The sequence below is a fragment of the Pongo pygmaeus genome, chromosome X (assembly GCF_028885625.2).
Source record: "Pongo pygmaeus isolate AG05252 chromosome X, NHGRI_mPonPyg2-v2.0_pri, whole genome shotgun sequence".
NCBI classification, from domain to species: domain Eukaryota; kingdom Metazoa; phylum Chordata; class Mammalia; order Primates; family Hominidae; genus Pongo; species Pongo pygmaeus.
Window position 1 is genome coordinate 75,987,418 of NC_072396.2, and position 18,526 is coordinate 76,005,943.

The 18,526-nt window shown below is 39.7% G+C and overlaps 1 protein-coding gene across 8 annotated transcripts in view; it reads right to left on the reverse strand.

Moving 5' to 3' along the window:
- The window catches only part of DMRTC1 (DMRT like family C1), a 71,664-nt gene that overhangs the window by 15,803 nt on the left and 37,335 nt on the right, over positions 1 to 18,526 (reverse strand). The gene's annotated exons all lie outside the window — the stretch shown is intronic.

Below are 18,526 nucleotides of genomic sequence, written 5' to 3' on the forward strand. Positions count from 1 at the left end.
ATCATATCATTTTCGATCTTTGTTCTGTCGATGAGACAGATTATATTTATTGATTTGTGTGTGTTGAACCATCCTTGCATTTCTGGGATAGATCCCAATTGATCATGGTGTATTATCTTTTTGATGTGCTGTTGGATTCCGTTTGTTAGTATTTTGTTGAAGATTTTTGCACCTGTGTTCATCAGGGACACTGGCCGGCAGCTTGCTCTTTTTTGTTGTGTCTTTGTCTGGTCTGGGCATCAGGGTAATGCTGGCCTTACAGAATGAATTAGGAAGAATTCCCTGCTTTTCCCCCACCCCCCCTCCCCCTCCCCCTCCCCCTCCCCTCCCCCACCCCTCCTGCCCCCCCACCCCCAACCTCCACCGCCACAGAAATAGCCAGGCAGGCAGTCTTGGGAAGGAGGGGCAAACATGGGGGCATGTGGTTCAGATGCACCTCAGTCCCAGGGCAATGGCAGCAGGGTCTGTGTTGGGCACATGAGCACACCTGGACTCTGCTATCTCCCGGCCCAGCAGACAGTAGGAGCTGCGGCCGCTTAGGGCAGGACACAGAGTCTTGGGGGTGGGCACCTAGAGCCATGTTTTGCTGCAGCTGCCCAGCACACTGAAGCCTTTTGGGCTCCACACAGGTTCAAGCAGTGCCTCTGCATCTTCTCCCTGCAGCTCTGCCTGCCAGCCCAAAGGGAACTCCTGTGTCTAGGATCTCAGAGGTCCACAGCAGGAATGTGGTGCCTTAGGGTTCCTTCACTCACCACTTCCTCGGGTCCAGTCTGTGTCCAGGGGCCAGTCGTGGCACCCGGCAATACCAAACAGGCAGTCCCGCTTCCTCCCTCTTCCACCACAGTGTCTTCCATTGCCCCTTTATTGAATTCCCATGTTTTCTCTCAAAAGATGTGCTTGAAGTGTGCAGATTTACTTAATATTTTGCTTCCTCTCTGGGGAAGAGGCACATCCCAGCTGCATTTGGTCAATCATCTTTATTCCCAATCAAAATAAGTAATTCTGTCTGATAAAGCCATTGAAAAAATGCAAGAGAACACTAAGAAAAAAAAAAAAGCACGTATGTTGAATAGATTTTTTTAATGGTATTTGAAAGACCCCCACGTATACCAAGAATATTTAAGGAACTCTATCATATGCAAACTGCCAGATTTTGGATTGAAAAAATAATAATTCAGAAAATTTTCAGTCTTTAATTCTGGACTTTTCCCCAATTCCTAAGGTATGTCCACCTCCACTGAGTTAATATTCAGAAAGGTATATTTCATCTTTGATAACCAAAAATGAGTACTCCTGTGGAAGCTGTTAAAATGACAATCAGGAAATTCAGTAGATGTGGCAAATTGGCCATTATGTAAGTGCATTAATTTGAGGAGAATTGATTGCGTTGTCACCTAGCATCACTAAGCATATCAGGGAGAGTCATGAACACAGAGGATCTCTCTCCCTGGCCACTTTACATCCGTGGAAACACAGGGGAAAAGCAGCTCACTGTTGGTCAGGTGAGGCAACTGGATTCCAAATCTCTTAATTTGGGTCACTAAAACAGACTGGGTGTTTATGGCATTAAGAGGTTGCTCACAGGGAGAGCTGGCAAAATGGCCAAATAGGAACAGCTCCGGTCTGCAGCTCCCCGTGAGATCGACGCAGAAGGTGGGCGATTTCTGCATTTCTAACTGAAGTATCCAGTTCATCTCGTTGGTACTGGGTGGACAGTGGGTGCAGCCCACGGAGGGCAAGCCAGAGCAGGGTAGGGTGTCGCCTCACCCAGGAAGCACAAGGGGTCGGGAGATTTCCCTTTCCTAGCCAAGGGAAGCTGTGATAGACTGTACTGGGAGGAACAGTACATTCCAGCCCAGATACTGCACTTTTCCCATGGTCTTCACAACCGGCAGACCAGGAGATTCCCTCCAGTGCCTGGCTCCGCGGGTCCCACCCCCACGGAGCCCCGCAACCTAAGATCCACTAGCTTGAAATTCTCGCTGCTAGCACAGCAGTCTGAGGTCGACCTGGGACGCTCGAGCTTGGTGGGGGGAGGAGCATCCGCCACTGCTGAGGCTTGAGTAGGCGGTTTTACCCTCACTGTGTAAACAAAGCCTCTGGGAAGTTTGAACTGGGCAGAGTCCACTGCAGTTCAGCAAGGATGACTGCCTCTCTAGATTCCTCCTCTCTAAACAGGGCATCTCTGAAAAAAACGCAGCATCCCCAGGCAGGGACTTTTAGATAAAACCCCCATCTCCCCGGGACAGAGCACCTGGGGGAAGGGACGGCTGTGGGCACAGCTTCAGCAGACTTAAAAGTCCCTGCCTGACAGCTTTGAAGAGAGCAGCAGTTCTTCCAGCACAGTGTTCGGGCTGTGATAAGGGAAGGACTGCCTCCTCAAGTGGGTCCCTGACCCCCATGTATCCTGACTGGGAGACACCTCCCAGTAGGGTCCAACATACACCTCATACAGGAGAGCTCTGGCTGGTATGTGGGGGGGTGCCCCTCTGGGACGAAGCTTCCAGAGGAAGGACCAGGCAGCAATCTTTGCTGTTCTGCAGCTTCCGTTGGTGATACCCAGGCAAACAGGGTCTGTAGTGGACCTCCAGCAAACTCCAGCAGACCTGCAGCAGAGGGGCCTGACTGTTAGAAGGAAAACTAACAAGCAGAAAGGAACAGTATCAACATCAACAAAAAGGACGTCCACTCAGAGACCCCATCCGAAGGTCACCAACATCAAAGACCAAAGGTAGCTAAATCCACGAAGATGTGGAGAAACCAGTGCAAAAGGCTGAAAATTCCAAAAACCAGAACACCTCTTCTCCTCCAAAGGATCACAACTCCTCACCATCAAGGGAACAAAACTGGACGGAGAATGAGTTTCACTAATTGACCAAAGTAGGCGTCAGAAGGTGGATAATAACAAACTCCTCCGAGCTAAAGGAGCATGTTCTAACCCAACGCAAGGAAGCTAAGAACCTTGAAAAAGGGTTCGACGAATTGCTAACTAGGATAACAAGTTTAGAGAAGAGCATGGATGACCTGATGGAGCTGAAAAAAAAACAGCACGAGAACTTCGTGAAGCATACACAAGTATCAATAGCCAAATCAATCAAGTGGAAGAAAGGATATCAGAGATTGAAGATCAACTCAATGAAATAAAGCGAGAAGACAAGATTAGAGAAAAAAGAGTGAAAAGAAATGAACAAAGCCTCCAAGAAATATGGGACTATGTGAAAAGACCAAACCTACGTTTCAATGGTGTACCTGAAGGTGACGGGGAGAATGGAACCAAGTTGGAAAACACTCTTCAGGATATTACCCAAGAGAACTTCCCCAACCTAGCAAGACAGGCCAACATTCAAATTCGGGAAATACAGAGAACACCACAAAGATATTCCTCAAGAAGAGCAAACCCAAGACACATAATCGTCAGATTCACCAAGGTTGAAATGAAGGAAAAAAATGTTAAGCGCAGCCAGAGAGAAAGGTTGGGTTACCCACAAAGGGAATCCCATCAGTCTAACAGCGGATCTCTCTGAAGAAACCCTACAAGCCAGAAGAGAGTGGGGCTCAATATTCAACATTCTTACAGAAAAGGATTTTCAACCCAGAATTTCATATCCAGCCAAACTAAGCTTCATAAGTGAAGGAGAAATAAAATCCTTTACAGACAAGCAAATGCTGAGAGATTTGGTCACCACCAGGCCTGCCTTACAGGAGCTCCTGAGGGAAGCACTCAACACGGAAAGGAACAACCGGTATCAGACACTGCAAAAAACATGCCAAATTGTAAAGACCATCGACGCTATGAAGAAACTGCATCAAGTAACAGGCAAAATAACCAGCTAGCATCATATTGACAGGATCAAATTCACATATAACAACATTAACCTTAAATGTAAATGGGCTAAGTGCCCCACTTAAAAGACACAGACTGGCAAATTGGATAAAGAGTCAGGACCCATCGGTGTGCTGTATTCAGGAGACCCATCTCACGGGCAAAGACACACATAGGCTCAAAATAAAGGGACGGAGGAAGATTTACCAAGCAAACGGAAAGCAAAGAAAAGCAGGGGTTGCGATCCTAGTCTCTGATGAAGCAGACTTTAAACCAACGAGGATCAAAAGAGACAAAGAAGGCCATTACATAATGGTAAAGGGATCAATGCAACAAGAAGAGCTAACTATCCTAAATGCATATGCACCCAATACCGGAGCACCCAGCCTCAGAAGGCAAGTTCTTAGAGACCCACAAAGACACTTAGACTCCCACACAATAATAGTGGGTGAAGCAGACCTAACAGACATCTACAGAACTCTCCACCCCAAATCAATGGAATATACATTCCTCTCAGCACCCCATCACACTTATTCTAAAACTGACCACATAATTGGAAGTAAAACACTCCTCAGCAAATGCAAAAAAAAAAAAAATGGAAATAATAACAAACTGTCTCTCAGACCACAGTGCAATCAAATTAGAACTCAGAATTAAGAAACTCACTCAAAACTGCACAACTACATGGAAACTGAACAACCTTTTCCTGAATGACTACTGGGTAAATAACGAAATGAAGGCAGAAATAAAGATGTTCTTTGAAACCAATGAGAACAAAGGCACAATGTACCAGAATCTCTGGGACACATTTAAAGCAGTGTGTAGAGGGAAATTCACAGCACTAAATGCCCACAAGAGAAAGCAGGAAAGATCTAAAATCGACACTGTAACATCACAATTAAAAGAACTAGAGAAGCAAGAGCAAACAAATTCAAAAGCTAGCAGAAGACAAGAAATAACTAAGATCAAAGCAGAACTGAAGGAGATAGAGACACAAAAAACCCTTCAAAAAATCAATGAATCCAGGAGCTGGTTTTCTGAAAAGATCAACAAAATAGGTAGACCGCTAGCCAGACTAATAAAGAAGAAAAGAGAGAAGAATCAAATAGACACAGTAAAAAATGATAAAGGGAACATCACCACCGATCCCACAGAAATACAAGCTACCATCAGAGAATACTATAGACACCTCTATGCAAATAAACTAGAAAATCTCAAAGAAATCGATAAATTCCTGGACACATACACCCTCCCAAGACTAAATCCGGAAGAAGTCAAATCCCTGAATAGACCAATAACAAGTTCTGAAATTGAGGCAGTAATTAATAGCCTACCAACCAAAGCATGTCCAGGACCAGACGGATTCACAGCCGAATTCTACCAGAGGTCCAAAGAGGAGCTGGTACCATTCCTTCTGAAATGAATCCAAACAATAGAAAAAGAGGGAAACCTCCTGAACTCATTTTCTGAGGCCAGCATCATCCTGATACCAAAACCTGGCAGAGACACAACAAAAAAAGGAAATTTCAGGCCAATATCCCTGACGAAAATCGATGCGAAAATCCTCAACAAAATACTGGCTAAACCAAATCCAGCAGCACATCAAAAAGCTTATCCATCACGATCAAGTCGGCTTCATCCCTGGGATGGAAGGCTGCTTCAACATACACAAATCAATAAACGTAATCCGTCACATAAACAGAACCAATGACAAAAACCACATGATTATCTCAACAGATGCAGAAAAGGTCTTCAACAAAATTCAACAGCGCTTCATGCTAAAAACTCTGAATAAACTAGGTATTCATGGAACGTATCTCAAAATAATAAGAGTTATTTATGAGAAACCCAGAGCCAATATCATACTGAATGGGCGAAAACTGGAAGCATTCCCTTTGAAAACCGGAACAAGACAAGGATGCCCTCTCTCGCCACTCCTATTCAACATAGTATTGGAAGATCTGGCCGGGGAAATCAGGCAAGAGAAAGAAATAAAGGGTATTCAATTAGGAAAAGAGGAAGTCAAATTGTCTCTGTTTGCAGATGACATGACTGTATATTTAGAAAACCCCATTGTCTCAGCCCAAAATCTCCTTCAGCTGATAAGCAACTTCAGCAAAATCTCAGGATACGAAATCAATGTCCAAAAATCACAAGCATTCCTACACACCCATAACAGACATACAGAGAGCCAAATCATGAGTGAACTCCCATTCACAATTGCTACTAAGAGAATAAAATACCTAGGAATACAACTTACAAGGGATATGAAGGACCTCTTCAAGGAGAACTACAAACCACTGCTCAAGGAAATAAAAGAGGACACAAACACATGGGAGAACATTCCATGCTCATGGATAGGAAAAATCAATACTGTGAAAATGGCCATACTGCCCAAAGTAATTTATAGATTCAATGCTATCCCCATTGACTTTCTTCACAGAATTGGGAAAAAAACTACTTTAAAGTTCATATGGAACCAAAAAAGAGGCCACATAGCCAAGACAATCCTAAGCCAAAAGAACAAAGCTGGAGGCATCAGGCTACCTGACTTCAAACTATACTACAAGGCTACAGTAACCAAAACAGCATGGTACTGGTAGCAAAACAGATATATAGAACAATGGAACAGAACAGAGGCCTCCAAAATAACACCACACATCTACAACCATCTGATCTCTGACAAACCTGACAAAAACAAGCAATGGAGAAAAGATTCCCAGTTTAATAAATGGTGTTGGGAAAATTGGCTAGCCATATGCAGAAAGCTGAAACTGGATCCCTTCCTTACGCCTTATACAAAAATTAACTCAAGATGGATTAAAAAGTTAAACATAAGACCTAAAACCATAAAAATCCTAGAAGAAAATCTAGGCAGTACCATTCAGGACATAGGCATGGGCAAAGATCTCATGACTAAAACACCAAAAGCAATGGCAACAAAAGCCAAAATTGACAATTGGGATCTAATTAAACAAAAGAGCTTCTGCACAGCAAAAGGAACTATCATCAGAGGGAACAGGCAACCTACAGCATGGGAGAAAATTTTTGCACTCTATCCATCTGACAAAGGGCTAATATCCAGGATCTACAAATAAGTTAAACAAATTTACAAGGAAAAAAACAAACTTCCCCATCAAAAAGTGGGCAAAGGATATGAACAGACACTTCTCAAAAGAAGACATTTGTGCAGCCAACAAACAAATGAAAAAATGCTCATCATCACTGATCGTTAGAGAAATGCAAATCAAAACCACAGTGAGATACCATCTGACGCCAGTTAGAACGGCAGTCATTAAAAAGTCAGGAAACATCAGATGCTGGAGAGGATGTGGAGAAACAGGAACGCTTTTACACTGTTGGTGGGAGTGTGAATTAGTTCAAATGGAAGAAAGTGTGGTGATTCCTCAAGGATTTAGAACTAGAAATACCATTTGGCCCAGCAATGCCATTACTGGGTGTACACCCAAAGGATTATAAATCATTCCACTATAAAGACACATGTACACGTATGTTTATTGCGGCACTGTTCACAATAGCAAAGACTTGGAACCAACCCAAATGCCCATCAGTGATAGACTGGATAAAGAAAATGTGGCACACGTACACCGTGGAATACTACGCAGCCATAAAAAAGGGTGAGTTAATGTCCTTTGCAGGGACATGGATGAAGCTGGAAGCCATCATTCTCAGCAAACTAACACAGGAGCAGAGAATCAAACACCGCATGTTCTTACTGGTAAGTGGGAGTCGAACAATGAGAACACATGGACACAGAGAGGGGAACATAACACACCGGGTCCTGTCAGGGGGTGGGGGGCTGGGGGAGGGATAGCATTAGGAGAAATACCTAACGTAGATGACGGGTTGATGGGTGCAGCAAACCACCATGGCACATGTATACCTATGTAACAAACCTGCACGTTCTGTACATGTACCCCAGAACTTAAAGTATAATAAAAATAAAAATAAAAGTAAAAAAAGACGTTGCTCAGTAGTAACTAAACCTAATATTTTTTGAAGCATTAGCTAGCTGCCGGATAGTGCACCACATGCTTTACACGTATTGTCATCTTTAATTCCTACAATCCCTTTAGTCTTATCCTCAGTTTTGCAAGTTAGGAATCTGAGGTTGAGGGAAGCTAAGTCATTTATCCATGGTCAGGGGAAAGAAAGTGGCAGAGCCCGGATTCAGAGTAAAATTTGTCTGACTCTTAAACATTATACTGTCGTTTGAAGGCTCTTGGCAACTTTACAGACATATTTATCCAAGGCACCAGAATACTTTGAGAAGTCACGCCCTCAACAAACAGGTTGTGAGTAAGTTATCAGCTTCAGTTCAAAGGGTTTCAGAGACAGGTTATTCTATGTAAACTCAAGTCTTAGGTTACTAACGGGATCCCTGATCAATGACCACGTGATATTTGTTGATATGCAGAGGTTGATTCAAAAGGAGAAGGATGGAGTTATATTTCCACGCTGTGGTGTAAAGAGCAGTCTCTTGGGTCCCTGCTGCTTTCTACCCAAAGGCCTATTAATAACTGCCCAGGTGGTGGGCTGCATCGACATAAATCAAGCCATTTCAGTGGGAAATCCTAGATTGGTGCTAAGGAGTTATTCAAAACCAAGCCCAGTTGTTGAAATAAATTTCAGTTTCTAGCTCTTCATATGGGAGATCTCTGCAGCACCTCATCTGCACTCTTACTCACTGAGGCTCCCAGCCACTTCTGAAGTGGCTAGGAATAAAACTAGTTGTGACAAGAGATACTAGCCAGGCTGCTGCCAAATATGCAGGTAAAAGCCTGGTTATATTTAAGACACGGTGGCCAAAAACAGCCCACGTCCTTGATCCTCCATCCCTGCCCCCATCTTACTGAATTAAGATATAATTTGGTGACCAGATGCAGGCTTGGTGATCATAAGGCTTTAAATGTTTTGGTTAAATGGAATCTACTTGAGAATGACAACTTTGAGATCAAAGGTGGTGAGCCATACATCTTTGCTTCTAGAGCTCCGGTTGTGGTCCCTTTCACATGGTCGGTAACCCATAAAGTGATTATTGAGAGATACGTAAGTTCCAAGCACAGAGGACCACCTAACAACAAACACCCTCATGGATAGGTATAATGAAAACTCGTTCAGAGAGTCAGCAACATCAGCAATGTAAGGACCTCTAAAAATTCTCCCCTTCGTAAATGCAATGAGAAAACTGGCAAAAATTGTCAAAATGAATGTTTTCGGAAACCTGCAAATTCACCTAAAGCTGAGGGGCAACCTTGGGAGTGTTTATTCAAGAAAAACCGCAGAATCTTTTTAGGAACAGTGAACTATGTGACATTTCAACTAGCCCTATCCTCATGGCCCTTTATGCAACTCCGTGGTAGCCTTGAATACCAACAGCCTGCAATCATGGTGAAAACCAGCAGCCTGGCAGCCACCAGAGGGAACAGAACAGGGTTGGAGCTCCTGCAAAGCCGCATTCCCGAGAATTGTCATTATTTGATCTGTCTGGTAGTTCCCGGGAAGGCCCTACTTACATGGCTGTCTTTATTTGGACTGACTCAGAGTGTGCCCAGTTTGAAACGCCTTTTTCCCTGGATGCATTTGTCAAAAATATTTGGAGGCAATTGCTCAACATTGCAGCTGCCTCAGGCAATGGATAACACTTGGGGCCCACAATAGGCTAACCAATACCTTAAAAGGAAATCTAGGTAATGAGGTGTCCATTGGGACTTTTAAAAGCGATTACCTATTCCTGGGAATCTAGAAGGCCAGACACTCGCCTACGACTATGACGTGGTCTGCAAAGACCCAAAAGGTGCCTAAACGGCCAACTCTGGTTTACTTTGAGGCTCTGTGAAAGAGTTGTCAATTGCCTGGCTGCGAGTTGAAGGCATGTCCAACATATCCACAGAGCCCCCATGGCAATGACTGGGAAACTTACCTTTTCCAGGCATATAAAGACATCTCTGTCCAATCACCAGGTCACCACTAAGCCAACCAAGCAGGGCATTTAGTAGCCACACATAACAGAGGATACAGACTTTACAGAAGTAGTTCAGAAAAGTCACTAAACAAACAAATGACAGCAGGATTAATAGCACCAAACAACAACAACAATACCTTGAAAGAAGGGAGAGTCTGAATTTCAGCGTTGCCATGTTCTATTAGTTAAAGTGTCCAGTTTTCAACAAAAAACTTATGAGACGTGCAAAGAAACAGGAAAGTATGGGACACACAGAGAGAAGTTCAGACACTGGACTTACTAGAAAAAGACTTCAAATCAGCTATTGTAAATATGTTCAAACAACTAAGGGAAACCGTGTGAAAAGAATTAAAGAGAAGTATGAGAATGATGTCTCAACAAATAGAAAAATCATCACAGAATATAAATTAGTGTTTTTAAAACACCCAAGCAGAAATTCTGAAGTGGAAATGTACAATAACTACAGCGAAAAACTCACTAGAGGGGCTCAACAGAAATGGGAACTCGAGAAAGAGAGAACATTTGAAACAATAATGGCCCAAACTCCCCAAGTTTGATTCAAATTATTAATGGACACAAATGAGAACCACAGAAACTCCAAAGAGGATGAATTCAAGAAAATCTTCACCGAGGCACATCTTAGCCAAACTGTTGAAAATCAAAGACAATGAGAGAATGTGGAAAGCAGCAAAGAAAAACAGCTCACCACATACGAGGGATCCCCAGTAAGATTAACAACTGAGTTCTTATCAGAAACCAAGGGGACCAAAAGGTAGTGAGAAGTCACAGTCAAAGGGGTTAAGGAAAACAACAAAAACAACAACAAACAGTTAACCAAGAATGTTTCATCCAGAAATACTCTCCCTCAAAAATGATGATGAAGTAAAGCTATCCCCTGATAAAGAAAAGCTGAGACAATGTATCATCAGCAGACTTCCCTTACAAAAAAATATTAAAGAGAAATCTGGAAAAGACAGTAGACAGTAACTCAAATCCTGATGAATAAGTAAGAACACCATTAAAGGTAACTAACTACAACAGCATTGATAAAAGACTGTAGGAATGTATTGTTGTTTGTAACTCTTCCCTTCTTTTACCTGATTTAAAGGACAATTGTTACATAAAGCAATCATTATAGAACTATCTAGATGGGCATCACAGGTATAAAGAAGTAATTTTATGACAATAGTAGCACAAAGGAGAAGAGACTCTTGAGCTTTATAGGGTCACAGTTTTGTATAATATTGAAATTAAGGTGGTATCAATCTGAACTAGATTCTTTTGAGTTAAAATGTGATCCGTAATCTGTGGGGCAACCACTAAGAAAACAACTCAAAAATACAATAAAGAAACAACAGGGAAATGAATAGAGTATATGAGAAAATATCTGTTTAGCAGAAAAGAAGACGGCAGTGCAGGGACAGAGGAACATTAAGACATGAGAAAGAAAATACAAAAAATGGCAGGCATAAATTCTACCCCAACAGTAATTATATTAAGTAATTACATTAAGTTCAGTGTGAATAGACTGAACAATACAAATGTATTTTAAAGCAGATATTGGCAGGATGTAACAAAAACATGATTGAACTAGATGCTGTCTGCAAGACACACACTTCAGATTCAAAGGCACAAATAGAATGTAAGAGGATGAGAAAATAAATACACTGAAAACAGCAACCGCAAGAGAGCTGGAGTAGTTTTGTCAACTCCAGAAAAAATAGAGTTTAAAACACAAAATATGACTAGAGATAAAACATGAACATTCTACAATTATAAAAGTGTGAAGAGGAAGATATATAAATTATAAATATATTTGCACTGCACAACAGAACACCAAAATACCCGAGGTAAATGCTGACAGAAATGAAAAGGGGAAGAGATAATTCAGCAATCATTGTTTGAGACTTCAGTACCTTGCTTTCAATAATGAATAGAGAAGCTAGTCAGAATACCAACAAGGATATACTAGATTTGAAAAAGCAATAAATCAAATGGACCTAACAGACATTTATAGAACACTACACCCAACAACATCAGAATATATGTTTCTCTCAAGTACACGTGAAGTGTTCTCCAGGATAGACCATACGGTGGGCTATAAAACACCTTAATAAATGTAAAAGGATAGAAATAATATAAAGTAGGGCCCCAAACCACAATGGAATGAAGTTATACATCAATAAAACATACATTAGTGGGAAATACATGAGCATAAAGAAATCAATAAACTCCTAAATAATCAAAGGTCAGAGAAGAAATCAAAAGGGAAACTAGAAAATACTTTTTGAGATATATGAAAATGAAGACTCAGCATGTCAAACTTTTGGGATGCAGTTAAGCAGTGCTTAGAAGAAAATGTATAGCTCTAAATGCTGATATTAAAAAAAATAAGAAATATCTCGGGTCAATAACCTTACCCTCCGCATTGAGACCCTGGGAAAAAGAGCAAACTAAACCTAAGCAAATCGAAGAGAAAAGTGGACACTGATTAGAGCGTAAATTAATGAAATGAAGAGTGGAAAAATAACAGAGATAAACCAAGGAAACAAAAATCTGATTCCTTGAAGAAGGCAACAAAATTGACAAACTGCAAGCTAGATTGATCAAGAGAAAAGTGAGGAGGCTCTATTTGCTGAAATCAAGAAAGAAAGAGGAGACACTGCTATCTACATTATGGAAATATAAAGGATTATAAAGAAATAATATGAACAATTGTATGCCAATAGATTTGATGGCTTAGATGAAATGGATGAATTTCTAGGTATACATATACCATGCAAACTGGCTGGAGGAGAAATACACAAGATAAATAGATCTGTGAAAATGAAACAGAATGAAATAGAAATTAAAAAAAAAACAAAAAAAAACAAAAAAAAAAACTACCCAGAAAAAAAGATCAGGCTCGGATGGCTTCAATGGTTAATTCCACTAAATATGTAAATAAGAATTAATAGCAATTCTTCAATAATTCTTCCAAAAAAATAGAAGAGGAGGGAAAACTTCATAACTCATAAGCCTGGCAACAAAATCATATATAGACTCAAAAGCAAAACTATGAGTAGGACAGAGAAAATCCCCAACAAAATATTAGCAAACCAAATCCAGCAACATACAAAAATATTTATACTCGGTGACCAAGTGGCATTTATCTCAGGCACATAAGGTTGCTTTAACAGCTACACATCAATAAATGGATTTTATCATATGAACAGATAATCGTTCAAAAAACACGTGTTCATCTCAATTTATGCAGAAGAAGCATTTGAAAAAGTTCAACAGCCTGTCATAAGAAATACACTAAAAACAAAACAACAACAACAAAAAAAACTGGGAATAGAAGAATTTTCCTCAAACTGATAAAGAGCACCTACGATAAAGAACACCCACAGGTAACATCATATTTAATGGCAGAAGACCGAATCTTTTACCCTTAATGTCTGAAACAGCACAAGGATGCCTGATGTAGCCACTACTACTCAACAATGTATTGAGGGTTGTGGCCATGGTACCCGGTTTTCAAAAAGATGGGAAATGAAAACATAAAACTGCCTCTATTAGCATACGGCATCATCTTGTAATTATAGAATCTTAAGGAATCCACTAAAAGACTTTAAAGATAATAACTGAATTTGGCAAGGTGAAGGAATACAATGTCAATACATGAAAATAATTTCTGTTTCTGTAGAGTAGCAAAAAGGACATTGAATACAAAATTAAGAAAACAATTCCATTTGCAATAGCATCAGAAATAATAAAATACATGGGAATAAACCTAACAAAAAGTGCAGAACTTATACTCTGCAAAACCACGAAGCATCGTGGAAACAAACTAAAAGACTTAAAATGTTGAAAGACAAACAATAGCTGGAGGCGTCAACACCCCATTTTGAGTGTTGAACAGATCATCCAGACAGAAACTCAACAAAGAAATATCGGACCTGCTCTGCACGATAGACCAAATGGACCTAATAGATATTTACAGAACATTTCCTCCAACAGCTGTAGAATACACATCATTCTCCTCAGCACGTGGATAAGTTCTCAAGGATATACCGTATGTTAGGCCACAAGACAAATCTTAAAACATTCAAAAAATTGAAATAATATCAAGTATCTTCTGTGACCAAAATGGAATAAAACTTGAAACCAATAACAAGGGAAATTTTGGGAACTATACAAAAATGTGCAATTTAAAGAATGTGTTCCCGAATGAGCAGTGGGTCAATGAAAAAATTAAGAAGGAAACTGAAAAATGTCTTAAAACAAATGATAGTGGAAACACAAACTACCAAAACCTATGGGTTGCAGCAAAAGCGATACTAACAGGGAAGCTTACAGTTATAAGCGCCTATATCAAAAAAGTAGAAAAACTTCACGTAAACAACCTAACAATGCATCTTAAGAAACCAGAAAACAAAGAGCAAACCAATCTCAAAATTAATAGAAGAAAAGAAATAATAAAGATCAGAGCAGAAATACATAAAATCTAAACGAAGAAAACAATGCAAAAGATCAATGAAATGAAAAGTTGGTTTTTTCAAAAGAGAAACCAAATGGACCCACTTTTAGCCAGAATGAATGAGAAATAAAAGAAAAGAACCAAATAAATAAAATCAGGGATGATAAGGGAGACATCACAACTGATAGTGCAGAAATTCAAAGGATCGTTAGAGGCTACTGTGAGCAACTATATGCCTGTAGATTTGAAAACCTTGAAGAAATGGATAAATTCATACACACATACAACCTGCAAAGATGGAACCATGAGGAAATTTAAAACCTGAACAGAACAATAACAAGTAACGAGATGGAAGCCGTAATTAAAAAGTCTCCCAGCGAAGTAAAGCCTGGTACCCAATGGCTTCACTGCTGAATTGCGCCAAACATTTAAAGAAGAACAAATACCAATCCTACTCAAAGTACTTCAAAAGGTAGAGGAGGAGGGAATACTTCTGAACTCATTCGATGAGTGTTTTCCTGATACCAAAACCAGACAAAGACACACACACACACACACACACACACACACACACGCGCGCGCGCGCGCGCACGCAGAAAACTATAGGCCAATATCCCTGATGAACATTGATGCAAAAATCCTCAACAAAATACTCAGTCACAAACCGAATTCACCAACACATTAAAAAGATAATTCATCACGACCAAATGGGATTTATCCCAGAGATGGAAGGATGATTCGACATATGCAAATCAGTCAATGTGATATATCAACAGAATGAGGGACAAAAACATATGATAATTTCAATAGATGCTGAGAAAGCATTTGATAAAATTCAACATCCCTTCATTATAAAAACTCTGAAGAAACTGAGTATAGAAGGAACAAACCTCAGCATAATAAAAGTCATATATGACACACCCACAGCTAGTATCATACTGAATGGGCAAAAACTGAAAGCCTTTCCTCTAAGATCTGGAACATGACAAGGATGCCCACTTTCACCACTGTTATTCAACATAGTACAGGAAGTTCTAGCTAGAGCAATCAGACAAGAGAAAGAAATAAAGGGTGTCAAAATTACAGAGGAAAAAGCCAAATTATCCTTGTTTGCATATGACATAATCTTATGTTTGGAAAAACCTAAAGACCCCACCAAAAAACTACTAGCACTGATAAACGAATTCAGTAAAGTCCCAGGATACAAAATCAACATACGAAAATCACTACCAACTGTGAACAATCTGGAAAAGAAATCAATAAAGTAATCCCATTTACAATAGCTATCAATAAAATAAAATACCTAGGAATTAACAAAGGAAGTGAAAATCTCTACAAGGAACGCTGTAAAACACTGATGAAAGAAATAGAAGCGGATTGCAAAAATATGAAAAGCTATTCCATGTTCATTGATTGGAAGAATTATTATTGTTAAAATATTCATACTATCCAAAACAATCTACAGATTGCCAAAAGAAGAGCAAAAGCTATCCTGAGCAAAAAGAACAAAACTGGAGGAATCATATTACCTGGCTTCAAATTATACTACAGAGCTATAGTAACCAAAAAGGCACAGTACTGGCATAGAAACAGACACATACATCAATGGAACAGAATGGAGAACCCAGAAACAAATCCACACACCTACAGTGAACTCATTTTCCACAAAGGTGCCAAAAACATACACTAGAGAAAAGAGTCTCTTCAATAAATGGTGCTGGGAAAACTGGATATTCACATGCAGAAGCATGAAACTGGACCTCTATCTTTCAACTTATACAAAAATCAAATTAAAATGGATTACAGACTTAAATCTAAGACTTCAAACTATGAAACTACTAAAAGAAAACATTAGGAGAAACTCTCCAGTATATTGCACTGGGCAAAGATTTCTTGAGTAATACACCCCCCCCACACACAGGCAACCAAAGCAAGAAAAAAAAAAAATAGACCAACGGGATCACATCAAGTTGAAAAGCTTCTGCCGCAGCAAAGGAAACCGTCAACATTGAAAACAAAATAGAGAATAGAAAACCATGGGGACAAAATCAATGAAACTAGGAGTCTCAAGTGGAATCCTTTGTTCATCAACAAAGTAAAGAGGCAAACCCACAGAATGGGAGAAAATATTTGCAAACTACCTGTCTGACAAGAGATTGATAACCACAATACATAAGGAGCTCAAACAACTCTATAGGGAAAAAAATGTAATAATCCGATTAAAAAATAGGCAAGGGATCTGAATAGACACGTCTCAAAAGAAGACACACAAATGGCAAACAGATATATGGAAAGGTAGTCAACATCATTGATCATCAGAGAAATGCAAACCGAAACTACAATGGGATAGGATAAACAGGACTTTCATTAAAATTAAAAACTTTTTGCTGCAATTAATAATACCATCAAGAATGTGAAAAAAGAAGCCCCAGAATGGGAGAAAGTATTTGCAAATCATGTAACTTGTAAGTGACTTGTACCCAGATTATAGAAATTAGTTTTAGAAACTAATAATAAAACATATAACCTCATTGAGATGTGTTATCACAAAAGATGTGAACAGCCATTTCTCCCCCCAAAAAATACAGGCAGAAGTAAATACAGGCAGAAGTAAAACGATACCACATGGAAACTAGGATTGACCAAGAGGAATGAATGAAACCTATGGCTATATATAAAAGATAGCTTTTTTCCTCATTTTAAAAAAATATATAAATGACAACTGACCGTTTATAACTAAATTGAAAGCGGAATGATGTTTATAACATACATATGTTATAGCATATGTAGAAATAAAATGCGTAACAATAGCACTGCAAAAAAAAAAGAGGAGAAAAATAAGGTATACTCCAGTGAGATTCAAACATTGTATGTGAAACGCTATAGTATTACTTGAAGATAGAGTGTGATAAGTTGAGCAACCATTTAAATAAATTGAAATAGATACAGCTAATAAGACAGTAGTGAAGACAAATGGAATCCTAAAACGCCCAACCAAAATGTGATGAGATGAAAAAAAACGGATGAGAGGAGTAAAGAACAAATGGGAAAATAGAAAACAAACATCAAGTACATAGATTTAAACAAAATATATTGATGTCCATTACATTTATTTTTAATTTTAATTTTAATTTTATTTATTTATTTATTATTTTATTTTGAGATGGAGTCTCGCTCTGTTGCCAGGCTGGAGTGCAGTGGCGCAATCTCAGCTTACTGCAACCTCTGCCTCCTGGGTTCAAGCCATTCTCCTGCCTCAGCCTCCCGAGTAGCTGGGACTGCAGGCGCCCACGCCCGGCTAATTTTTTGTATTTTAGTAGAGACGGGGTTTCACCATGCTGGCCAGGATGGTCTCAATCACCTCACCTCATGATCCACCCGCCTCGGCCTCCCAAAGTGCTGGAATTACAGGCCGTGAGCCACGGCGCCTGGCCTAAATTTACTTTTTATCTCCAGGAACTAGGAAAAGAAGAACAAACTAACTCCAAAGTTAGCAGAAAGAATGAAATAATAAAAATTAGAGCAGAAATAAACAAAATAGGGAATAGAAGACCACAGGAAAATAATCAATGAAAATAAGAGTTGGTTTTTTGAAAAGATAAACAAAATTAACAAACCTTTAGCCAGACTAAATAAGAAGAAAAGAGAGAAGAATCAGGGAAATAAAATCAGAAATGAAAGAAGAGACTTTACAATTGATGCCAGAAATATAAAAAGAACCATAAGAGACAACTGTGAACAATTACGCAGCAATAAATGGGTCAGCCCAGAAGTGGATAAATTCACAGATGCATGCAACCAACCAAGCCTGCATCATTAAAAAAACAGAAAATCTGTACAGACCAATAAGGAGTAAGGAGATTGGATCAGTAATCAAAAACCTCCCATTAAAGAAAAGCTAAGGACCAGATGGCTTCCCTGGTGAATTCTACCAAGCATTTAAAGAAAATTAACCCCAAACCTTCTCAAACGCTTTCCAAAGCTTGAAGAAGAGAGAATGCTCTCAAGTTCGTTCTATGAGGCCAGGTCACCCTGATACCAAAGCCTGATGAAAACTCTTCAAGAAAAGGAAGCAGGAGGACAGTATCTCTGATGAACATAGATGCAGAAATTCTCAACAAAATACGAGCAAACCAAACTCAGGAGCACATTAAACGGATCGTTCACCATGACTAAGCAGGATTTATTTCTGGGAAGCAAGCAAGGGTGGTTCAACACGTGCAAATTAATTAATGTGATGCACCACATTAAAAGG